This window comes from Mus caroli, unplaced genomic scaffold (genome assembly GCF_978045245.1).
Source record: "Mus caroli unplaced genomic scaffold, Mus_caroli_1 scaffold_12, whole genome shotgun sequence".
Taxonomy (NCBI): Eukaryota; Metazoa; Chordata; class Mammalia; order Rodentia; family Muridae; genus Mus; species Mus caroli.
Genome location: NW_028227267.1, coordinates 117,085,185 through 117,111,179, shown reverse-complemented (window position 1 = coordinate 117,111,179; position 25,995 = coordinate 117,085,185). Strand labels below are relative to the sequence as shown.

General features: G+C 43.3%; 1 long non-coding RNA gene across 1 annotated transcript; it reads right to left on the bottom strand.

The window, feature by feature from the left end:
• Positions 1 to 19,536: 19,536 nt before the first annotated feature.
• LOC147001946 (uncharacterized) lies at positions 19,537 to 22,387 on the bottom strand. Its single transcript, XR_015044762.1, has 4 exons — positions 22,297 to 22,387; positions 20,848 to 21,606; positions 20,279 to 20,697; positions 19,537 to 19,796 (listed from the first exon to the last, which is right to left on the bottom strand). It is a non-coding gene; the product is annotated as an uncharacterized LOC147001946 (long non-coding RNA).
• Positions 22,388 to 25,995: the final 3,608 nt, after the last annotated feature.

Genomic DNA, 25,995 nt, shown 5'->3' with positions numbered 1-25,995 from the left:
GGAAAGGCCTTGCTTCGAGATAAAGATGGAAACCTGGAGAGCTGGTTCAGCGGTTAAGAGCATGGGCTGCTTTTCCAGGGGACCCGGAGTGTCGCAGATATCTTCCCTGCCTTGTGTACCATGAAAAGAGTCACGTTTAGTGTTCCCCACCCCAAGACGGTAAACCTTCTCTTCAGAGAATTATCTCCACAATCATGTACTCACCCAGTTCTAGAAGTCAAAGGAAAACCTGCATCCACCAATATTTACTTAGTGCTGTTAGCCGATCTAAACATTGAGCGGCCGTTGGCAACCTTACTGCCTATCGGGAGCGTTTATCTTCCTTAGGAGGCGAGTTTGTTTGACTGTGTTATCTCAGACTTTCTTCATTATAAGCGAAGGTATTTGCTCATATAAATATTTCAGGATGCAATCTAACGAGCCTCGGAAGGAACGCTTGAAGGGAGGTGGACTTGTGTCCAGACTCTCTTCCTCCAACACTTAATTTGGATCTTCCTGTTCTTTGAACAGGAACCACAAGGCAGAATTCTAAAAATACTCCCTGCCTACAGTCTTCCCGATCTGCAGTGTGTTTTAGAGAGGGCCCAGCGGGGTTCCAGTGGGTGCTGAAGGAGAGCTTTAGAAGTGGTCAGAGGAGGTGGCTCTTGCAGTGCAGGGCCCTGCTGGGCCATGGGAGGAGGCATGCACAATGAGTATCTTGGCATTTTGAAGTACATTAATCTTTTTTTTGTTTGTTTGTTTTTTCATTAATCATGGACAAAAGTAGTAGTGGTTTTTTTTTTTTTTTTTTTTTTTTTTTTTTTTTTTTTTTTTTTTTTGTCGTCGTCATTGTTGTTGTTGTTGTTGATTATTTTGTGAACGATGTTGAGGAAAGCAGGCTGGAGGGTTGGAGAGTCTAATAGCTTATTTTGCTGATTATCCTAAAAGGCTATCTGTGTCGCAAAAGTGTCCCAGAGGAGCCGGAGCTTTCAAGAGAAGGGGAGGTTCTAAGCATCACAAGGCAGAGCAGCCAGAAGCTCCTTAACAAAGGGAATGATGTGGGCCAGACCACCCCACAGTGGTCCTAACCTGTGCTTCCAAACGCCCCCAGCTTTGGAGCGATGCGTTGGGGGCCTAAGTCGGCAGAACGAAGGGCAACTCATCTGTCACAGAGCCCAGAGTAGGAGCCCGGTTTCAGTTAGAATTCCATCTGCTCTTGGTGGGCCAGGAGGGCATCAGACAGGGGGAGGAGACAGGGGGAGGAGACAGGGGGAGGCGGATAGGGGGAGGCGGATAGGGGGAGGAGTCAGGGGGAGGAGACAGGGGGAGGGAGAGTTTTATGGCGAACTTCTTGGCAAATGACAGTGTAATCATCTTTAGAAAAGTTTGTCTGTAGGGAATGTAGTCTCTAAAACACTAAAATTTCAATTAGTTGTAGAGCTACAAAGGGGTGAATTTTAAAGTCAAAGTTCATCCTATATGTTTTCATGACCAGGTCATACATGTAAACAAAACATCGGGATCATATTGTCCCTCCATTATTTCCCTTTTCCTCTTCCGATCCCCGCTGAACTTGTTCTTCTTCCTAGATAGTCCCCCTCCTACACGTGTCACATGTGTTTAAGCGTCTATGCATGCATGTGTATATCAAGTTGTTACAGAAAGTGTTAATATAATTATTCTGAGACTTTTGCTCTAAGACACACAAAACCATGCAAGTATCATATTTTTAAAGCCTCCTTCTGTTCTTGAATTACATTGTGGAGTCATTAAGTAAGAGATTTTTATTTCCTTAGAAAAAACATTTTAATGACCCTTTTTGGTGATAGCAGGTAAGGCCCCAAGGGGTAATCTGAAATGGGGAGATAGAGACATAGGAGTCAAATAATGCTACTATGAACTAATAAGAATTTTCCATTTCAGCTGCTCAAGAAAGAAAGCAATTTGAGGAAGGCTGAACTCTGAGGAAAGAGACAGCAAAATGAAGAGAAAGGTCTGTGGAGAGATGAACAGCAGGGAGGACGGCTGGGGGCTGGGAGGAAGATCTGCCCCACCCTGCTTATGCCTGGAAGCAGGTAAATATACCCAGATATAAGCTGATAGCATCTTCACAATGCCCTTCTATAGTGTATGCATCTATAAGCAGACCTCCTGGAGCATTAGCTTTGTGGTAAGCTGAAAGGATGGCTGTTTCCTTAGACCTTTCAGAAAAAGAAAGGTCTGTGTCTCCTCTGTGGTCTGACTGTGTGTTAGAGTCAGTGCTGGAGGGAGCGGGGAGAAGTAGTGAAGGCTAGACAATCTCTCGTTTTTTTTGAGAAAAGCTGAGGAGAAGGCAAATCAGTGGCAAGATAGCCTGAAGGTTCAGAGGAGAAGAGAGAAAAGACAGGGAGGTTGAGATGGAAAGGCAGAGAGTCAGAGAGACAGAGAGGTAAAGAGGGAGAGAGGGAGAGAGAGAGGGGGGGAGAGAGGGGAAGAGGGAGAGAGGGAGAAAGGGGAAGAGGGAGGGGAGAGAGAGAGAGAGAGGGGGAAAGGGAGAGGGTGGAGAGAAGGAGCTAGAGGGAGAGAGGGGAAGAGGGAAAGACAGAGAGGAGGAAAGAGGAAGAGGGAGAGAGGGAGAGGAGAGTAAGGGAGAGAGAAAGAGGAGGGATATTTCCATTTAAGATTAAGCTAAGGACTGAAGCTCAGTAGGTAATGTGTAAACCTTGCAAGCATGAGGGCCTGAGAGTGATTCCAACCTCCCAGAACTCATTAAAAACATGTGGGTGTGACAGCACACTTGTAATCCCAGCAACAGGCAGGTAGAGTCACATATCCCTTGGCTTCACTGGCCAGCCATCTTTCCCATTAGACCCTGGTCCTCCCTAGCTCACGGATAGGAGAGTAGATGGTACCTGGGGAGCAACTGCTCAGGATGACTTTGGGAAGCATTTAAACACAGGCGCCTGAACACCCAGGGCCGTGCACACATGCAGAGGAAATGTGCAGATCATGCTGAGAAGTGTGTCCTGGGAAAAGCGTAACACCAGATCACAGTGACACCACTCTGGGTGGAGTGAGAGTCAGTTTCAGGCACTCACAATAGCTCCAAGTGCACACCTATGGATTTAACCCCAGCTCTGCTCCTCCTAGCGCTAGAAGCCTGGAAACGTTGTTTAATGTCACAGAGCATTCTCAGTTTTCTGACACACCTCCCTCCCCTCCCCGACCCCATTTGTTTGTATTTGACACACTACACGGTAATGGTTGGCTGTGTCGGCTCTCAGCCCACACTCAGCATGTACAGCAACAACATGTGAGGGCAGCTGCCCAGAGGCAATGGGCTTTTGTCTCAATCACTGCTTCTCAAACAAATCTAGATGAAGAATTTGACAGTGGGAAGTAGGTGAACTTCTGCTCATTCCTAAAAACCCCCTTTCTCTCAACTCTAAGTGAATCCTTTCTTGACATTGCCTGTCTTCAGTAGTCTCTTGGCTGCAGTCATGGTGGAGTGACGTTGGGCATATGACATGTTTTCAAGTCTGTCTTCCTCCGGTATAACCTGCCCCCACAAGTCTGAAGCAGGCTGAGCCAGACCTTGACTTTGCTTACCACTAAGGAGATCACCTAGGGTGGAGCCTGCCTCCCTAGATCACTCTATTGTTCTGCCATTGCCGCTGCTGCTACCTGCTGGGAGTCGGCCTAGCTGTTCTGAGTCTACATCTGATCCTACACGTGGTCACGTCCAGCTTGGCTGGAATGGGCCTCCCCTCTCCTTTATAAAGTGTGTCCGCCATTAAAAATTTGAACCTTGAGCAGACTAGCTTGTCTTGGTTCCATTATTTCTCTAACCGCCTAGATTCCCTCTTCTCTTCCAGTTCCAAGATGCCTCCCAGGCTCGAACCCGGACATGATAGCTGTAGGCTGGCCCCCCACACTCCAGCAAGTCTAGGAGAATGTTCTTGCGCTGTGCCTGCTTGCCTTGCGCAGCGAATCATCTGATGGTGGCCACTGTTCCTAGACAATCCTTCAATTATTAATGGCAAGGGAAGAGGACTCAGACACTACCTAGGGGATCTACCAAGCATGACTTACTTACCACATGACCAAAATCTTTGCAACTTCAGGCGTATCTGAAGTCTTAAAGTAATATAGAGCCAGTCCTTGGAAAGAGAGGATTGGACCTTAGAGCTGAGCACTGGTAACTCATGTCTATGGGGTCCTGTTTTGCAGTGCTCAGCCAGTCCTCTGATGCTGTGGGCTGAGAGACGCCTGTTACGTTTGAGAGAAGTTGGTCTTGTTCACTAGGGCAAGGAGCCTTTTCCATTATAAACATGAACTACAGCTCTCTCTGGGTTGCTACCAAAACTTTTCTCAGGAACATCCATCACAAAAATGTGTTTTCCTAATTGTTTTAGCACAAGGATTTCCCAGCATACTAACAAAACTGATTTCTCTTTGTTTAAATAAGAAGTTGCATCTTAAAACAGAACAAAATCCAACAAAAGAAACCAAAGCCAAACTAAACCAAAACACTGATGGCTGGAGACTGACTATATCTAGTGGAAAAGGAATTTTCACTGTGCAATCATTTCCAGAGGTCACTGTTTTCTCAAAGGCCATCACCACCTCAAACAACTACACACACACACACACACACACACACACACACACACATACACACACACTCACACACACACACATACACACACACACACACTCACATGCATGCTTGTACACAAACACATACACACATAAATGTACACTCACACATATACCACACATACTTTCTCACACCACACACACACACACACACACACACATTCTCACACATGGATACACACCCTCCCACACACACATGCATGAATGCAGTCTCTCTCACACACATACACCACATACATACACAAACACAATTCATATGCGTGCAGTCATGCACACATACACACTGATGCAGGCATGAATCGGAGGCACATACCCAACATACACATGCAAAAGGAACAGAAATATTATTTATGCTTTATTTATTCTATTTTAATTCTCTCTCTTCTGTCTCTCTGTGTCTCTGTTTCTCTGTGTCTATGTATCTGTCTCTCTCTGTCTATCTTTCTCTGTCTCTCTCTCTCTCTCTTTCCGCGCGCACGCACGTGTGTGTGTGTGTGTGTGTGTGTGTGTGTGTGTGTGTGTTTGTGTGTGTCCACACAGGAGTGTGAGTACCTGTAGAGGCCAGAAGAGGGCATTGTATTGCTTAGAGCTGGAATGACAGGTGATTGTGAGCTGCTGCTGACTATTGGGAACTGAACTCAGGTCCTCTGAAAGAGCAGCAAATGTTCTTAATCACTGAGTCATCTCTTCAGACCCTAAATAATACACATTTTAGATGACATTCTCATATCACTGGTTTCTTGTTTTTGCTTCCTTCTCCCTCCCCGCCTCAAATGACAGTAAAATGTAAATAAAATAATGAATCTCTAAAATGTAATATTATCACAACAAAACAGGCAGAGAGTTGCTAAGCCCATCGTTTTTTTTTTTTTTAAATGATTATATTGCTAAAAGCAAAAACACTAGAATCAACTTGAGGATACTGTAAGATAGAAACCAGAAAAAGAACAATATTGTTTCTTTATTGTTTAGAGTTGACTTTGTGTTTTTTATAAGTATACATGTAACAATAATACATGAAAATATTGAATGTATGGTTTGGGTTTGGGTGCTAATGTAGGCAGCAACCCAGCTCATGCCCAGCATGCTATGGGAGAGCTTCCATTAGTCTTTGGTCTGTCTGCTTTTGGAGCCATAGCTTCTTGCAACTTAGAGGAAGGGTGTCAGCTTGCATTCTGGGTGCCTTAATTAGTGTTTCCAGCAAATCGATATGGAAAAGCAACTAAAGGGAGAATGTGTGGGAATGTGAGCACTCTGATCACAGAGGAGGAAAGCTGTCGGCCAGACAGACGCAGCCTCACTTGACAGGCAGACGGGAACACTGATGGAGCAATGGGATTGCCATTTCACATTGCCCAACAGATGGGCTCCAAGTTAGAAGTCTGGCCAGCAGAAAGTGGGGACCAGTCATGAGATCTCCTCTCAGCTTGTGGGGTTACAAATTAGCATATGTGTTTTATTCTATTCCAAATTAGCATTTGCATTTTGAATGACAATTAGACACCATTCAGAAGAGCAAATTTTTCTTCTGTCTTATTAAAGTTTTCAAGTTATTAAGAAAAATATCTTGCTGTCTTTCTCTGTGTGTTGTCTCTGTGTCTCTATGTGTCTGTCTGTCTGTCTCCGCGTGTTCGTGTGTGAGTGTGTGCACGTGTGAGTGTGTATGTGTGAATACGTGGATGCAGGTTGCCTCACAGCCCAGAAGAGGTGGTGTCAGATCCTCTGGAGCTGGAGATATAGGCAGTTGTCCATTCCCAACATGGATACTGGGAACTGAACTCAGGTCCTCTGTAGGAGCAGAATACACTCTTAATTGCTTGAGCTGTCTTTTTAGCTCTATTAGGAAATATTTTGTGTGTATAAAATCTATGAGAACATGACAAACATCTGTATGCTTTCCACCAGCATGGAAACCACACACTAAAAGTGTCCTGTGTGTATCTTCTCTTCAGCATCCTATCTCTGCCGAGGTTTCTATCTGGAAGTCCATGCTATTTTACTCCTCCTATGTACAGGAGGACTTTGGCCCTTACACAAATGAATAATGGTGTTATTATATTGCATATTCCTTTTTTCTCCTTGAGTTCAACAGTATCTTTTGGGAGAATTAATTCATCTATCCATTTATCTCTATATCGATGATATATGTGGCTGCACCTAGAAAATTCTAATTTTGTCAGCGTTTCCTTTGGTAGCACAATAGCTGGCTTCTTAGGTCCTCACAGATGATCAATTCCTTTTATTTACCCAAGTTTTCTCTGTTTCTTACTCTGCACAATGTAATAATCATTCTTGTGTAGATATTCCCTGTGAAAATGTGCTTTTCTGGGAGCATGTGGCACGGTGATATGGAGTATTCTAATTATCCTAATCCAAGCTCTCTTATTATCTATGTGCATTTGAGTCTTCTTCAAATGGTGACTGACTCATAAGGTGTGTGGTTAGAATGGATGTTCTGTACTGCCTGTATGATCCCGGGTGGTGCTGATGCTGCCCACCCATCGGTTGCCTGGGGGGCTTATGAGATCTTGTAGCTATCTATTCCTCAGACTCTTATTGCATGCCTTTTTTTTTTTTTTAAAAAAAGGATTTATTTATTTATTTATTGTATCTAATGAGTATACTATCACAGTCACTGTCTTTAGACACACCAGAAGAGGGCATCAGATCCATTTACAGATGGTTGTGAGCCGCCCTGTGGTTGCTGGGATTTGAACTCAGAAGAGCAGCCAGTGCTCTTTACCGCTGAGCCATCTCTCCAGCCCCTCTTATTACATTACTATGTCCATCTACTAGTCTGCTACAGGCCCTTGTGTCCAGTATAAACAGAGCCGCTTTGTTTTATTCCTTAGTACAGAATGGACTATTTGTTGCAGCACACCCCTCCTTCTCTAATGAATTAGATATGATACTTTCTCTACAGAGTCTTAAAATGGTCAAGAAGCACTTTGAATTTCATATACAGGCAAAATGAAATGTAAGTCTTGGCTAGACACTAGCTCTGAGCTGTCAGTGGGCACACTGTTCTGGAAGAGAGAACATGGCCGGCCAATGGGAAGGAACAGTATGCCATGCCCCTGCATGTTGTTTTTTCTCGATTAATCGGTGGAAACTTGTTTGTTCTTCTTTTGTTTCTGATATATGCACATTTTGTTTTATCAAGCAGTAGTAAATGTACTTGGTGGGACACATATGAAATGAAAAGAACTCTTCCCACTTTCAATCCGACCTTCCTCGGTGGCATGTTTCCTAGTTACCGTGGCAGATAGACCTGCTGGGTGTCTCCTGTGACTCCTGTCTGCTCTGCCAGTAGACCACACATGACAGGTAAACCTGAACTTGTTCGCATAGGCTACGGCAACAGTTTTGATAGGTTTATTGCTCTTTTGTTGGCATTGGAGAAGCAAAGAGCTATGGTGGGTGTTGCGAAGTTGCGAACCACTCACATTCCAGAACTGGGTGCTCCACAATGCTTGCCTTCAGAAACTTGAACCAGTGGCCACATCATCACCAGCTCCCAATAAATCTCTCAAATGAGGTCTGTTGCATCGTGTAACTTTGTGGCACTTCGTCCCTCCAGTTGCTCTAAAAACCCCTAACAGTGGGGACTCTATGTGGCAAAGTTCTCCCTGTGCAGGCAAGCTCTCAACAGCTGAAATAAAGTTTTCAGTCTTCAAGCTACAAGGAGCTGGACTTTGTCACAACCTGAATGTTTGAAAGTGCCCACTGTAGGGTGGGGACCATACGAGAATACTGCTGTGGCCTTAACCTTCCTCATAGCCTTACACGTGGGTGAACCAAGCTATACCCAAGCTCCTGAATCTTGAAGGCTGAGATAATACTCAAAGCATTTTAAGCATCTGCCTTTGAGGGAACATCTCTGCACAGCAACAGAAAATTATTTCAGGACCCTTCCATAAACACTATACATGCAAAACTCTATGCATGCGGTGATATTTAATTCTGATTGCTAGCTTGGTTAGATAAATGTCTAAGGCAGTTTTTAAAATGTGATTGACTGGGGGAGGGACACACCCTGAATGTGTGCAGCATCATCCCACGGACTGGGCTCAGGGGCAGAATAAAAACAGGAAATGGAAAAAGTCAGCTGAACACAGCCTTCCTCCTCTTTCTCTGTGCCCTGGGCTGCTGACATCTGAGCAGGGAGTCTCATGCTTTCACAGCCACAACAGTAAACAGCTGTACTGTCATGCTTTCTGTGCCATGACAGACTGTCCACCTCAAACTGTGAGCCAGATTGCATCATTCCTCCACGAAGTAGCTTTTCCTTAAGGGATGGCCACAGTTGTTCATGAAAAGTAATCTCTATGTATGACTTTTTTCCTCTCTCTCTTTCTCTCTCTTTCCTCATTCAGAGAGACTAAGAGTTAGACAGATTCCCTGGTAGACAGACAGACAGACAGACGGGGAGTGGCTAGGTAATGAAGGTGGCGAATTTTCAAAGTGGCCAGCTTCTTCACCCCCTCTTAGTTGAAACAAAAGCCTGGTGGATTTAAAAGAAGGATTTGCAGCCTTTTGTCCCCAGTCAGTGGACCGGCTCAACTAGTTTAAGCTTGGTTTGATGTGACATGCATGACATAGAGTCCTACTCAACAATCCAATAATCCTCAGTTTCCTCAAACTGACCAACCCTAAATTAGGGGAGCACAAGTCTTCAGGAACATTAAAACTCACAGTCCTGAGAAGTCTGTGATTTTCTGCTTCCCAAGTCCTCCCTGTAGTTCACAGGGAGCCCTTTCTTTGTGTTTCCTCACCCTAATACATGCCTTTCTCGGGCTGCTGCTTCTGCCTCTGCTGTCTGTGGTGCTTGAGACGTCTCTGCTACATCCGTTGTGCTCCCAATTTTTCTTGCCTTGTAGCTCTTCAACCGGCAGAGGAAATGGGCCCAATCAAGACCCCCTAGACTGCCGCTTTCTTCTTTCTTTCCTTTTACTAATTTCGACACCATTCCACATGCTTATTTATACATCTGCACTTCTGTCAGGTTCTATAATATTCCAGGGAGCCAAGGAGTAAGTTGCATTTAACCAAGCCCCATTTAAGGGATTTTTAAGGTGCTTTCCCTGACCCTCAAAAGTCCCCATTCTGTCACCAGAAGGGTATGAAAGTGACCTGAGCTCCACTTTTCCTGAGTGCAAGTTATTTTTGTAAGAACCCCGTGCTTTATTTCCTGTTGATTTGCCTTCACATCTTTGAAGCTCTTCTTCCAGCTGGGGTTTTAATAGAGTAATTAACTGCCTCAGTATGTCCAGGACTGGGGAGTTTCCTTGGACACAGGATATTTAGTTTCCCAAGAGAAACAGCAGGACAGCTGATCACTCTGCAACATCAAAAGCTCAAATGAAAGAGTCAGGGCAGAGGCCGTAGTAATGACAGGTAACTCCCTAGAATCTTGGCCAGCAAAGAAAGCAGTCTCCAGGCCTGACTCCTCTGGCCAGTACCACTGCCCCTTGTCGCTGCTCTCAGCTTGGTGTTCTCTTTGAGGCCCCTCCTAACAGTAAATATGCAAGTGTCTTTCTATAATGAGAACCAAAGGAAGATTTTGGATTTTAGAACAATAATCTGCCTCTCCTTTCAAAGAGATAAGCCATTCCACCTAGAAGAATGGCGATCCACACAGGGGTTGGATTATCTCCCTGTAAAGCTGCAGGCCCCCTTTATTATCACCTAAAGAAAGCTGCCATCAAGCTGGAACAAACAGCCTAGGCAGACCGTCTCCAAGAACTGAGAGGCTGTGAATTATAAAGGCTTCAGAAATGTGCTAGACAGCAGATGCCACCCTTGTGTGAGCCAGGCCGGGAGGGGCCTCTGTGGCTCCGTATTCTCATCTGTAGACACAGTGTGTAACAGGTGCTCAATAGACAGGCTCCGCCTCTATCCTCCCAGCAGAGGGCAAGGGTGGGGGCTCATCCCAAGAGTGCCACACATGTGCACTGTGATTTGATATGACCAGGGAATGAACTGCTCTGGGATAGGGGTGATGAGGGGAACCTGGAAGGGGGCGGGGCATGGCTCTGTATCATCCCTTTGTGTCAAACTGAGTTTATTGAGCGCATGTTATTTTTATCCAGAACCACAGACCTGACAACTCTTACCATTACAGGAGGAAACATGGTCGGTCTGATGAGGATTTTTCTTGCCCACTGAAAGATCTCCCATTATCTGTTTACCTGGTTACTCTTTTGTGTTTCAGGGTACTTGCTGAAAACTATCGTAGTCTCTTTGCGGGGGGTGGGGGGGATTAACTTTCACACACTCAACAACTATAAATTAAAGTACCCCTTTAGTTTTCTTTTATCCTGGGCTTTAAAAAAATTCAATTCACATACACTTTAACCCAGAACAGCAAATGCATCTATGTGGCAGCTTTGGACCCTCCAAGCAGAGCTGTGATGGCAGCCATGGCACTCAGAAACTCTCGGAGACACCCGTTCCTGGAGCTTGCTATTTCAGCGGTCAGGGTGAGTGAACTGAAAAGGGACCTAGGCAATGGCAGCAGACATGCAGACATTCTCCTTTCATTTGTGACACTTCTAAATTGACACATAGATGCCTCTGTGTGTGTGTGTGTGTGTGTGTGTGTATGTGTGTGTGTGCTGTGTTCATTTTCAGGCATCCTGTTTGCAGAGGACATGAAGAATGTCTTTGGGGGAAAGGACAGCAGATAAAACACATGACAGCCAGGAAATGGTAATTACAAAAGACCACTGAGAAATTTTAAAACCATCAAGAATGTGGAGACTCAACTATTTCACACCCAAAGATGTTTCCAGAAAGAGCAGCCATTATGCTACTACTCCTGGGAGTCATGGCAAGAACGGAACTTGGACAACACAGCAGGTACAGCACATAATTTCCCTGGGGATTCGAATAGTGGAAGAAGTACAGTGGCGCACTGGGCTGTCCAGGAGACTTTCGTTCTCTTACTTAGCAGCTTCCCTGCTCTTGGCTCAGTTCTGTGCTGATACCTTAGGGAGCCAGAATATTAAGCCTTACATACAATTTGCATGATTGTCTTAGGGAGAAACCAAGACTGCGTGTCTGAAGTGCCATTCACTCTTTTCATAGGACTCATTTGGTCTCCTTGGTTACCTCCTCCCTGGTGAGTTCTGAATCTTTCACAAATAAATGGTGCAAGGTGGGCAGGAGAGAACTCTGAGGCCTTCCCCCCACAACACAAATATAGATTATCCAGGTTTAGTGATCAAAGTAGAAAAGACAAGCTTAAATAGCGAAAAACCACTCCACCGTGATACATGTTCCCACCGTGCTCTTCATTCCTTAGCTCTGATTATCACCTCCTTCACAGTCTTACTGTCTTTACAATACTTTCAGTTTCCTTTTTCTCCTGAGCAAGGCTGCTCACACCAACACTGGACAATGAGCCCTTTGCTTACTCCATCCCAGCAGCTGGATAGTCAAATGCCAGTTTAGCCAAGCACATGTTTTGGTCCGTGTGTTTTTCTTGCTTTATTACATGTGCACACATTTCAAGTGGGCATGCGAAACCACCCAGAGATATGCTTATCAATTCTTAGTATACCTCCTGTCTTCACCTTTAAAATGATGTTTTGATCTCTCTTTTTGTACCTCTCCTCTTAAGCCTTTCCTTCCCCACCTTTTGATACTCTAGTGATAGAACCTAGCTATAAGGATCTAGGAAGAGAATAGGAAGCAATCAAAGGGGAATTCCATCTCCTTCTCCAATTGAATGGACCAGCCAACAGAACACAAGCCTAAATTTTTCACCTTTAAGTACAGTGTCTAGACTCTGCTTAGGTCTCTCTACCACTAATCAACCACATTATCTCTTTTCCCAACAACCACGCACATGGAAGGATCTCTCTTGCTTCCTGTGTGAACTCGTCAATGTGAATTAAAGCAGGATAACAAAATAGTTGGTAGTTCTTGTCCTCTCTGTAGCTACAAAGGCATCACTACCCTCCCAGCAGACATCTTAGGGGAATGCCCAGAGCTTCAGACTTCCACATTTTACTAAACTGCATGGAAAGCTAAGGACCACCATCTTGCCAAATAGCTTCTCTGGTTTTCCCTTACCTAATCTCTCAGCAGTTAGATGGAGTGCAGCATTCATCCCTTCTTCATACATTTCCCCCTCAGTATCCACGATGACGACGTCCTCTTGGTTTTCCTTTACTTCACATTATACCATGGCAGTTCATGCTAAATCTCTTGCACGGATCTTTTCTCTCTAACCAATGAAATGCTGACATATCCTTAGACATGATCCTCTCTTCCCAGTTTGTACACTTCCTAAGTAGTTTGGATGCCCCATTTACATGCCATGTGTCATTCTTGGGAATATCAAGCCATTTTCAATGGCAGAGAGTTACATTAAAGACAGATGATTGGGTGCTTTTGAACAACATGCCTCCCAGTCTTTCCTAGTCAGTGTTTGGCATTAGAGGTGAAGGTCAGCGCTCATATAACTCAGACGTGACTGTGTTCAAGGTATGTGTTTTCTGATTCACGTATCTCATATATAATTTACTGGGTCCTGAGACTCTACCTGGGAAGTTTACCCTTAGTTAGCCCGCTTCTCTCTGTTCTTCCTGCCACATCTCCTTACACCCAAGCCCCATTGTTATTGATTGAGATGACTCTACTGATACTTCAATGGGTCTCCTCCTGCTTCCATGTGGGCATTATCCTCACTAACAAAGGAAGAAACCAAAACTCAGAGGAGTCCATCAAATGATTTGATTCATTTAAACATATTTTTTTTTTGTACCTGATTTATCTCTCAATGGATGCCTGAAGTAGTAAGGTGTCTCCGTTAGGGTTTTCATTGCTGTGCTCGGACACCATGACCACGAACTCTTCCTATAAAGACAGCATTTAATTGGGGCTGGCTTACAGGTCCAGAAGTTCAGGCCATTATCATCAAGGCAAGAGCATGGCAGCATCCAGGTAGGCATGGTGTGGGAGGAGCTGAGAGTTCTACATCTTCATCTGAAGGCTGCTAGCAGAATTCTGGCTTCTAGGCAGTTAGGATGAGGGTTTTAAAGCCCATGTGTGCAGTGACACATCCACTCCAACACAGCCATACCTGCTCCAACAGGGCTATACCTTCTAATAATGCCACTCCCTGGGCTGAGCACATACAAACCATCCTATAAGGTAAAGGAATAACTGTGTCATACCTGACACCAAAACCTTGTTCTTGGTCTTACTGATCATAGTACTTTCAAGAATGATCCAGAACACAGACCATTCTATTTAATGTGGACAAATTATATATATATATATATATATATATATATATATATATATATATATATTCCTAGTAAATTACATGAATATATAACATGCTTCTTAAGACCCCCAAACACAGCCTGACAACCATGGGGTGCTTTCTTAAAGATGACAAACAGAGCTATGGAATTTCTCACAAGGAGCCTGGCTCCTTTTTCTTTACTATTATGTCCCCTTCCCTAGGAGTCACAGGCCTGGCTGTTGGCACCTCATCTCTGCAAACGTCACTTTGACTTTGAGGCTTCAGCCCCTTCACCTCCCTGAAGCAAAGCCTCCCCCTGGATTCTCGAGTCGTCTGTGATTATATTTGTTGTCTCACTGCATTGCAATTTTTATTTTCTGCAAACAGCTTTGTTATTGACATAACTGGTATAGTTGATACATCTGCATGTACCTACTTAGAAAACCCATAGGAATAGTCTAAATATTTAACTTCCCTTTGTAAAACTTGACCATTTTCTTCTACTAGGTTTGTTTATGGCGAATCTGGGTGAAGGAAATTGAGTGTTAGAGGGAAGCTTTCCTTCAATGCAGCCGCTGAATGACCATGCATGACCTGTTTGTTAACTTTTGTAAAAGATGTTACAAATACGATCCTGTCCGTACAAGTTAAAGCCCATCTTCTACTTGTATAGCTTGCTCATTCTTGCCCTTAGCCCTGGGCAGTGAGACTTTGTATTTTACCCACCACAGAAATATTACCTGAGTCAGAACTACAGTTCCTATCACTGGAGGCCTATTGGTTAGGAACCCAGAACATGCAGCATCTACTCTTGAGACTGAGACTGCTCAGGGCCTGAAATGATTTTCCATTTCTTGCCCTATAGGTTCTTGGGAGCCACAAGGGCATCATTGTTACCAGTCGAGAGACACATGCTCTGCAGGAATATTTTAATATGAGAAGCACTAGGCAGAGAAGGAGGAGGAAGAAGAAGAGGAGGAAGGGGAAGAGGAGGAAGATGAGGAAGAGGAAGAGGAGGAAGAAGAGGAGGAGAAGGAGTTGGAGAGAACAAACATGCTAATCTTCTCCAAGAGAATGCTGTGTGGTAAGGTCTGGAAAAACAAAACACTTTTGTAACATCTCTGGTGCCAAGTGTTTACCTTGCTGTGTTTCTGGGTGTTCCAGTTCCCAGTTCTGAGACACTTGTGAATTAACAAGATTTTCTACAATTGTACATGGTTGACCCTGAGATATTTTGCAATACTTATAATTTACATTACTGTTAAATGTACTGTTAAATGAAGACTTAAATTTAATCCATGAAGGGTCACTCCAATTCTTTGTATGACCTATAACTTTAACTTTTGTAGTTTAGGTAATCCTTGAAGCTTAATCTCTAGATTATATTTAGAGCACTATTAAAATATTTTTAAGTTTATGTGACTCTTTAAGGATATTATGAGAGTTACAGTTTTGTACATTTTGCTTTAATAGGCACATTTAAAATATTTTAAAGAAAATAACTGTGAGGATAAGATTCAATTTCTTACATCTAACTTATTCTTTCTATGAATATATATTAAAATTTAATGCAATTACATACAAATTTTATTTACTCAGAAATTATTGTCAAAGTAGGATACAAATGATGAGAAAATATTAATTACAACAGCACCATCTGTAAATTTTGCTAAAGTAAATTAAAGAAAAATACATTTTTAAGTACACATAGAAAACCATGAATTCATTTTCTCTTTAGTTTTTTTACTAATCTATATTGCCAGTCGGGCAGAAGCTGTGTAAGGAGGATTCTGATAGCTTGTGGGAAAATGCTTAGAAAATAGGACAAGAGACCCAGGACCTCAGTCCTCCAAACAGAATGGTCCTCAGATATGTTCTCATGCCCTCTCAGGTACAGTAAACCATACTGCATGTGCTGTGATCATCTTAGTATTATTCAAATGATGTTCCTAAGTATGGTGTCCTTGTGACCGTGTACAGCCAAGCTCATGTGAACTTTGCTCATATGATCTTGCTTAGTCTCAGAGTAGAAAGCATCTGACACCCTGGATAGAATTGGCTATTGCAGGAGACTTTAGTGATCCTCAGTTTTGGCTCCACTCTCCCAGCTTCATGCTACGTACTAGAGTGTTCACACTGGTTCATTAACAATATGTGGGCTTGTAGAATGGAATGGAATGACATTCAGTGACTTTTATCCTTATTTATAATCATGCTTTGTATCTATATCATAGCTTTGTATCTGTTTGGTTCATATAAGGAAAACTATGCCTGGATAGGATAATAAAGTGTGTTTTATTCAACAGATAGCAAGAATAAGTAAGCAATGCCTAACTATGAAAAAGCTGTATGAAATATTAGGGCCTCTGTTTGAACTGTAACACAGATTCTCATGGCTTGGAATATGTGCCAGCCAATAACATTGCTTGAGTGTATAGTAGTGAAGATGAGATTCTGGCTAAAAAGCCAGAAGGCAGAGAAAGACAAGTTTATTACATTTTTTTCCCCAGGAGCTGAGGACCTAACCCAGGGCCTTGCGCTTGCTAGGCAAGCTCTCTACCTCTGAGCTAAATCCCAAACCCTGACAGATGGGTTTAAATGATGGCCACCATACATACAAAGATAAATGGTGCAGCAAAGAAGGGATGCAGGGTACAGGTCTAGAAAGATGAGTCACACATTCAACCTGGCTTTGGAGTCTACCTGATGTCAGAAGGAATAGTCACCATATGGAGAGCTGATGGTCCGGACAGAGATGATTTCAGTGAGAGATGTCCTCTCAAAGCTTCTGTCCTGGAACACGTGATCCCTGGCTGCCAGAACTATTCAGGAAGGTTAGACAACTTTTAGGAGCTGGAGCCTTTCTGGAGAAAACAGGCTTTGAAGATTTCTAGCCTGGTCTCACTTCCTGCTCTCACTCTCTGCTCCCTGTGTGCCGATCTTGGATCTAGGGCAAGGCATCTGAATATATCCTTCCTGTTTCCTGCATTCAGCATGTGGTACCTAAGGTAGACACAGGGAAACAGAGCCAAGCACAGTGGGTGGGAAGTGCTATTGCTCAAGCTTCTTTTCTTTCTCTGAAATCTTTTTATTATTTAAAATTGTGTGTGTGTGTGTGTGTGTGTGTGTGTGTCTGTGTGTCTGTGTGTGCATTTGAGTGTAGGTGCCTATAGAGGCCAAACTTCTAGAGCTGAATTTATAGGACATCATGAGGTACCTGGTATGGGTGCTGGGAATCAGACTCAGGTTCTTGGCAAAAGCAGCTGTGGTCTTAGCTGTTGAGTCACCTCTCCAGCCTCACAGGCTTCATTCTTTCAAATGAGCACTTTCATACACGGTAAATCCCCAAAAAGGCCGAGAAAATAACACAAGTTTTCCATTTTAAGAAGGGTCAGCATGCAATTACAGGGAGGGGCTGTAGGCAGCAAGAGTGGAAGCTGTAAATCAGGAGGATGGGCTCTGTATGCGTGAGCCCCTTACTTACGAGTGTTTAATGTCTTCCTCCGACACTTTAGAATACAGTATTTACTCACTGCAAGAGCCTTGGCGTCTGCCCTTCTCCTGGCCATAAAAAATAATAGACAATGTTTGTGTAAAATGACAAATGAGGCAAGGCAAATACTACACCTGTGGAGTACAAATCCACCCACGCTCCTTTTGATCCCTTATCACAAGGATATTTGGATGGGTCGGAGTAAAGAGGATTTAGTTCTGTTTCCTTATCACAGCCAATCGCACAAGCAAGCAAGAGAAGTAGGCAAACACAGCTTGATTTCAGAGGAGCAGGGCAGAGACTCTATCCAAACCCTTATCCTTTGCAAAATCTATCTCCCTCTTTGGTCTATTGTGTGATGTCAAATGCCATCCTTGAAAGTATTTGCATTTCAAGGCATGACCGAAGGTGAAGGTGATGGAATGAATCTCTAATTTGAACAGCTTAATGCTAGTAAGCCTGTGGTGGGGCTGTTGGTGTTGCTCAGCATCCAAAGGGTACTGGTTCCCGGCACCTCTTGGATTCCAAAAATCATGAATTTTCAAGTCTCCTGTATAAAATGAATCCATAATATAATGTAAACACTGCAAATAGCTGTTGAATGACACTGATTAGGGGGAAAGCTGCACATTTTTAAGTTATTTTCAGTCTGTGTTTGGTAGAATCCAAATGCTCAGAACCTGTAGATAAAGGGAGCAGAATTTGTCTGCTTCGTCCTGGTAGCCTGAGGTCTGAGGACTACCATTTGCCAAGTGTGGGGAAGCAGGTCAGAATGGACCTGGATCCTAATGACACAGATGATCCCCTTTGGATCAAATGTTACACATGACCACTGCACTCTGCTGTGGTTCTGTTGGCTTCTCATGATTCCACAATCTGAGCAAATGTTCCCAGCATGGGTCATGATGAAAAGTGCTTAATTAGCCACTTAATGAAAGACCACTAATCTAACATCTCACCTCCTATGTCTCCCGTGCCTGTTCCTAGGAATAAATTAACCAGATGGACGCTGTAGGAGCCTGGAGATGACTTTTTTGGAATTAGATTCTAAGGGAGCATATGCTCTGATCTGGGGAAAGAAACTTTAGACCAAGACTAATGAGCAGTCAGTGCTCCAGAACCATGATAAGGACAAGGATGGAGCTGAGACACTTGACTGGAGGCTAGGGGAGTCTACCATGTCCTAGAGTCTGAAAAAAACCTTTCGAATCCTTTGTCTTTAAACAGTGAGAGCCTGTGACTGTCTGGTAGAACACAGCTCTTGCTTGCTAGGCAAGTGACTGGGTTATTCAAGGGCACTCAGTCTCCAGGAAGTCAGGTGGCACCACCCTTAGGCATGGATGGTTTCAGAGCCAACAAGGAAGTGCACTTCCAGTAACCCAGTTTCCATCAACCAGTACTCTACGCGCTACCCTACTGAATGTCAGAAATGGGCTTGTTTTAATGAAAAAATAAGAAATTCTTTCCTACGATATGGATCGTTCAAAATGTGATTACATGGGAAAGGTTCAGGGCTCCTCAGAGTCACTGAGCAGCAGGGAGATTTCTAGAGGTCCCTGCTTCAGCCCCTACATCTTACGAGAGAAAAGTACAAAGTCCAGTCATGCCTGTGGCTTATGTGTGTCAGCCATGTGAAATGACCAACTGGTACCATCCGGACAGATTTCTAGTCTGAATATTGTCTCTAGAATGCAATATTTAGTTTGGCGGAACCTAGACTGCATAGTCAGGAAGGTTAGACAACTTTTAGGAGCTGGAGCCTTTCTGGAGAAAACAGGCTTTGAAGATTTCTAGCCTGGTCTCACTTGGACTAAGTCAGCAGGTCACCGAATGCTGGAACACTGTGTGCATTGCTTTGACTGTCTGTCGGCTTTACTAAGTGATTTTCAAGAGGGTGACTGCTTATAGCACTCTTTGTAATTGAAGAGTGTGATTTCTTCAATAGTTATTCTTCACTCTCCTCTCTTATTTTTCAGGAGTGATTATTCTTTACAACCCAAGGAAAACTACATTGCCCACCCTGTACATATCATTGTACATATACACAATGCATATACATAGTAGGGTCAATGTGTAGGGAACAGCAGCTGTGAAACCTGGAGGTGGCTTTGGCATGGAAAGGAAAGAGAACACTGAGAGGATTTGACTTGCACCTCCCCTGTCACCTGTGATGAGGTTTTCTTTTTGGGTCAGTCGTTCCCAGATCTCAGAGCAAGTAGATGAGTATCAGCATCTCAAAGTTTCCTTCTGGTCTTCAAGGTCAGCGGTTCACATTTCCAGGGTCCTCAGAACACAAGGGAAAAATGATCTTTCCCCTTCTTTGACACGTCACTAGGAAGTCATTTCTGTTTCAATAGCATCAGCTCATCTATGGTACCATATTGGGGGTGAGTACAGTTTTTTTTTTCTTTCCATATCTTGGTAAGCCTGTAAACATATTTCATTTATTTTAATTAATAATGCAACATATATTGATGAAATACAAGGTGAAGCTTTGGTATTTGATGTTTGCATACATGGAAGACTGATGAAACCAAACTAATTAAATTTTCATCACCACCAAATGCCTACATTTTATCTAATGAGAACACTTGAAATCTACTTTTATGAAATCGGTAACTTACAGTATGTTAATATTAGTTATACTATGAGATACACTCTGAAATATATTGGTCATGTGGAAGTGACTAATTGTGCCTTTGATTGATGCCCCTTCATCTCACAACCTCTCTACCCCATCCTTGCTAGCCACGACTCAATCTTCACCAGCACAACTTGACTTATTTAGACACCACACAGGAGCACAATCATATAGCGTCTGCTTTTCCGTGCTTAACTTTGTTCATTTGACACAACGAATGCCCTTCATGTCATTTGTGCTACTCTTAGTTATTATTAGAACAAAGTACCTGTGAGTAGGAAGTTCATGAAGGGGTTTATTTAGCTTTCTTTTGCAAACTGATAAGGCCAGTACTAGCTTTGATATGGTGAGGACTTCAAGCTGACGGTATCACAATGGAAGAAAACAGTCTGGTGACCCCCAAAGGAAGAAGAGAACAATTTCAAGGCCACATTCCCAGGGACGAGTGTTCGGGGCCCAGGAGGGTTATATAATGTATTTAAAGGCAGTTAGAAACTCCTGTGACCCAAAGGCCTCCCAGAAGCCTTCATGTTTTCAAGGTCCCATTGCTTGAGTGACACACTCGATCTGTATCCAAAGTTTGAGGAGAAGTGGAGAGTTTCAAACTCTAGCTCAGTGGGGGATGAATTTAACTGAACGTATTCCTTCTTGTAATTGGAGAAAAAACTCACAGGAGCTCTTCTTCCTCTGTGGGAAATGGAGATGAGGAAGGAAAAATGTCAGAAGTCACTTTAATTTGTAGTACAGAACTGAGATGAAGAATGGGAGAGAGGTTTCCTGAGAAGGATACGTGGTATAGTGAGTGTTGTTTTTAAAAATCCCAAAAATTCAATTTACCAAATGAAGGCTCAGGAGCTGGCTGCTGTGGTGAAAGCCTGCTAGCTCAGGGAGGCAGAGAGAGCACCCAGCTGACCTTCCTCCTCAGCTGATGTCCCGGAAGAAATAAGATCCTGCTCCATGCTGTCTTAAACGCCCCGCAGCTCAGACTTTCCTTTCTCTTTCCTGGTTTTTTGTTTGGTATTGTTTTGTTTTGTTTTGTTTTATGTTTACTCCCTGTTAACTGGTTGCTTTCTCTACTTCTTGACTTTATTTACTCTTGTTTACAGAGAGCTTTTCTAGGGCTGAGCCACACTACAAGAAGAAACAGGTTTTTCCAGTTCACAATCTTGAGGTTCACAGTGTGATCAAAAATATCCTGCAACAGGTGAGTATCACAGAAGGTGGGGCACGAAAGAAGGAGAGGAAAGTATCTGCTTGCCTGTGGAGCTTTCTTAGGGGCCACTACACTTCCCATGGGCACAGAGCCTTTACAAAAGCTACAATGACAACTGAACGTTGACCTCTCAGACTTTAGAGCAGAAAGCCCCTTTCTTTTCTGAAAGAGAAGCCTCTCCTGTCAGGGTGTGATTAGTTTTCACAAGGAAATAGAGTTTTTGCCTGGCTGTGCTTCTTCTTTTGCAGATTAACATCAACACTCAAGAACTATTTGAGGTCACTTATAAGACCTCAAACTGGTATTCATCTCCAGTGCCAGAGCTGGGCAGTGGGCAGTTGTATGTTAGTTCCAGAAGCCAGTGGTTTCACAGTCAAGGAGACCTGGAGAAAAGCAAGGGGAGATGTTAGCAGGCTCTCTGAGAGTCAAAAAAAATTCATATATGCACTTTCCTGTCCCTGTAGACTCAACTGTTAAAGGAAGAGTGTTGGGGAGGCTGATTCTCCCTGGCATAAGAACTCTTCCTGTATTTTTAAGTCTGTCCACTGGGAAATCTGATTTCAGCAACTAAATCATGAAGGAGATGGTTTGACAACTCCTGAGAATCTCATCTGTTCCCTAATTCCACTCCAGAGAGACAAACTTATTTATTCCATCAAGACCAAATATTTCTACCGGTATAATAATATTGAGGTCTCATAGCTAGGTTATCACACATTTGGGGATTTCTTCCAAGGACATAAGTTTAGAAAAGAAAGTATGGTTTTTACTTATTCTTTGCAACACAGTTATTTGTAATTGCAAGGCCACTGAGGTAAACTTTAGCATCATAAAAATGGAAATAGTATGGAAACAATGTACTTTCTCAATGGATCATTAAAATAATCACAGTTTAATCAATAGAATAATAAGAAAAGAGGTTTAAAGTTAAAGCATAGTCAGAAAATAAAATACAAAGTATCACCCATGTTATGCTTACAAGATTTTAAATGTGTCTATATGGACTAATATGAAAAAAAGATTAAAAGGAAAAAAATAAAAAGCTACAACAAAAAAATAAGGCAACTACCCACTGGTCAACAGTTGGTCCTAGATGCTCAGTTCTTCTCATGTGAGGAGCTTGCAATCTGATTCTAGGGCATCTGGCCTGCAGATAGGGGGCTGGCAAGCTCTGGTCTCTGACAGTGGTTCCTGAGTGTTCCATGGAGCAGTCAGTGGATGCACTATGATGTCACAGCATGCAGTATAAGCAAATAATAAAAGACAGAGATTCTTGTGATTCTTGCCAAACGACTGTTAAATCCATCTCATCTTCAGACCATCAGTGGGGTTCTGACAGCTCTCAGTGTGTCAGTATAAAATAAGATCTCCCATGAGGGAAAAAAACACGCATTGCCTATGCAGAAAACCTCTCACCACAGACTCACACATCTTTATCCTCTACCACTCATGGCCATTTGATGTGAGCAGATCCTGTGCTGCAGAGATATGTAATTTCTGATCCTGACTCACAGTTACTGTGCTCTGCTAGCTATAAAGAAATACTTCTCCACTGCCCAGGGTGCAAGCTGGAGGCTTAGGAGTTTCTTTTCTTTTAAGATCTGACCAGAGCACTGTGCCTTCTTTGACCTTCCTGACCTTAGATGACTCCCACCTCACCTCAGCTTCTTCTGTTTGCATTTTCCTTTGGTTACGCACACTGTATTCCTTGACAGTTAGGAATGTCTCCCAATCATTATTCACTGTGTTTCAGAATCCACCTGAAGACAACAGACCCTGTGTTGTCAGCCCTGGGATCTAGTCTCATTCAGTCTGAGATGAAATTTTCCAACAATCTGGACCCCTAGAGCCTCTTTGAGGCAGATCCAGTTTTGACAAGTGGATGTTCACAAATAATTAATACAGTATTGTGAGAACCAAAATATGTTTGTCTCAAAGCTGATTCGTTCAACTCCTCTTAATAAAATAATACATGTTGGCTAGCTAAGTTTCCAAATTTGCTATTTTGACTATAAAATAGTTTTCAAAAACATTCATGGAATGAAGGGAGAAAGAACATAAAATTCTGTGAAGGACCCTGATGGGTCTCCCTGAGTATGATGGGATGCTTGATGTCTGTGCTTCAATACAATTCCTTCTATGGTTCTTAATCCATAAGGACTGAGAGCTCTCCCATAATAGCCTGCTGTGCAATCTGCTAGAATCGGAGCTGTTGGTGACCCTCAGATGACTTTCTAAGATGAAGACGAATTGGAGCCCAGACTAGAGCAAACATTATACATGTTGTGTCCCAAACTCGGGAATCAAGTTTGACGGTATCTAACGTAATATTTTAGAAATAAAATGTAGAGCAAAAAAAAAAAAGGTCATCACTGACTGATAAATATCAACCTTTTAAATGCAGGCATCAGCCGTCACGGTGGTACGTCTAGCAATATCGAAGCCTAAGGCAAAAGGAAAATCAGTAATTCTGATCCTGACTTTATTGAAAAGTTTGATATTAAGTTCCTTACAGATTTTTGCATTTGTTTAATATTGCCTTAGTTACAATTTATCAACATTTTATTTATCTTAATCAGTTAATCAGTGTTTTGTACTCTGCCTGTTGTTACTCTTATAACAAGTTCCTCACCAATTTAACCTCCCCCAAACCCCTACATCCTACCATGAAATGGACACTTCAGTTCTTCCCTGAAATTGGACTCCAGCTTTGCCAAGGAAACTGAGAACACCATTAATTCCAAAGAAGCAAGCTAACCAAAAAAATCCTTCCAGCCCAATCTTCCAGAGCCACATGCATGCTGATGGAATTGGTCAGAGTAGAACACGATTACTTTACGAAGATGGAAAGTTTGCAGCTGATTGGAATAGGATCCCCTGTGCCTCAGATTGCTGATCCAGACCAATACAACCCCAGTCTTGGGATTGCCTTTAAGAGAGTCAGAAATTGAGGAAGAAATCATTGAAGCAGTGAGAAATATACCCAGTGTGCGTGTATGGTGGCAATGTCCAGTCTCCAAGACAGAAACGCACAGAGCTTGTCTACTGACGGTGTTTTGTACTGAGAACTTAAGGAGTTCAACATTGTGAAACATTTGCCTAATATCCCATAAATGTCCATAATGGTGAGATATAGTCAGGGCTGATAGACACAAATTTTAAGTGTAGAGTCAAAAATGTGGGCAGGGTATACAAACTGGCAAGACCACTGGAAAGGAGAGCATAAAAGGATATCTAAACAAAGGGAGGACAAAAGATTTCTGAAAGTATATATTATGAAGCGCCCCCCCCCCCCCCGGAATAAAACAAACTGGTTAGTATGAGAGTTTTACAAATTTCCTTATGTGTTGTTGCCAGGGAAGTTAAATCAGGATGAGGGAGTTTAAAGGGCAAAATTAGCTGCTCTTACAAAGGATCTTGAACAACAGCATCAGCCCCGAAAACACAAAGCGGACATAGGTGACACTGGAGGTGACATTTGGTACCAGAGGCCATATCCTTGACAATCAGAGAGAAGTCCTGCCAATCTTCAGTCAGGGTGTTGTCTTTGTAAGACAGTGAGACCATAACAGTGACTTACTAGGTGACCAGGGTCTTGTACAAAGTAGAGAAAAGACACAGGAAAGTGGAACCAGGGTACTCAAGGCTCGGGGGCTCAGCCCTGACCCAGAGATGCCTGGATAGTGATCCAAGCAGGGAGGAAGAAGCAGGGGTCTGGATGAGAAAGGCGGGCTTGGCAGAGCACCCAAGTAGGAGCATTGTCGTCCTCTGAATGCGGATGCTCGGCAGGGCAGTTTTGGGCACAGAGGGAAACTACTTGGCCCAATGCGAGGAAAGTTCTTGGCTCCAAGCCCTGGCACGGAAGGAAGGCTGAATACCCATTCTTCCCTCACAGAAAACCTGAAGTAACTCTAAAGCAGTATAATAGACGTTTCCTAAGAGAAAGAAAATAGGAGCTGTACTAGGAGTGACCTGCCGTGGGAAGGATAAGCAATCCACTTGCAGTTAGGCTTAAACGCACGACTCCAGGTATAAAATCACAAAGCGTGGGAGGCATACATGTATTGCTATAGGAAGATCACATTTTCTTAGGGATACTCTCGAATAATTATTTATAAATCCCAAACAAATAATGTATTCTGATCTTTCTTCCATCCTCACATGTTACTTTGGGTAAAATTTGAGAGGTGTTGACAAAGAAACAGACTGGGGTGGGTGGGTGGGGGGAACGACAGCAAGCAAATGCGCATGCTCCATCGCCGGCAGCGAGGGCGTTCCTACGGAGACAAGGCATGGTTTATAGTAGAATTCCTTGATAAATCATTTTGGTCCAGTTTAGTGAGCACCCAGTTGAAGAAGCTGCACTGCTCTGCCTTGTGGAGTGGGAGACATCTAAGTTTCAGGGAGGTTCATTGATAAGAGACAGCCTGTTAGTGACAGGAGAGCTTACGGGAGGATGAAACCCGCGTGGAGACCTCTGGGTGCTGAAATTGTAAGGAAGAAAGTCACTGTTGTGTGGCCTGCCTATGCTGAGTTTCAACTGATTCTCGGAAGTCCCTGTAGGATAGGACAGCAAGGCTGCATTTAAAGTTATCTGCTGCGCTTCGTGAGGTTGGCATGGATAGCCTCCTCCCGGCTCACCTGACCACCAGTTAATCATCTAAATCCCCCGAGGAGCCCAGTAACTACATTTATGTAAGTCTTAACCTTCTTGGGTCCTCTCTGAGATGCCAATGGCCAGGCTCTGGGGCATGTCTCTAAGTGCCCCTTTT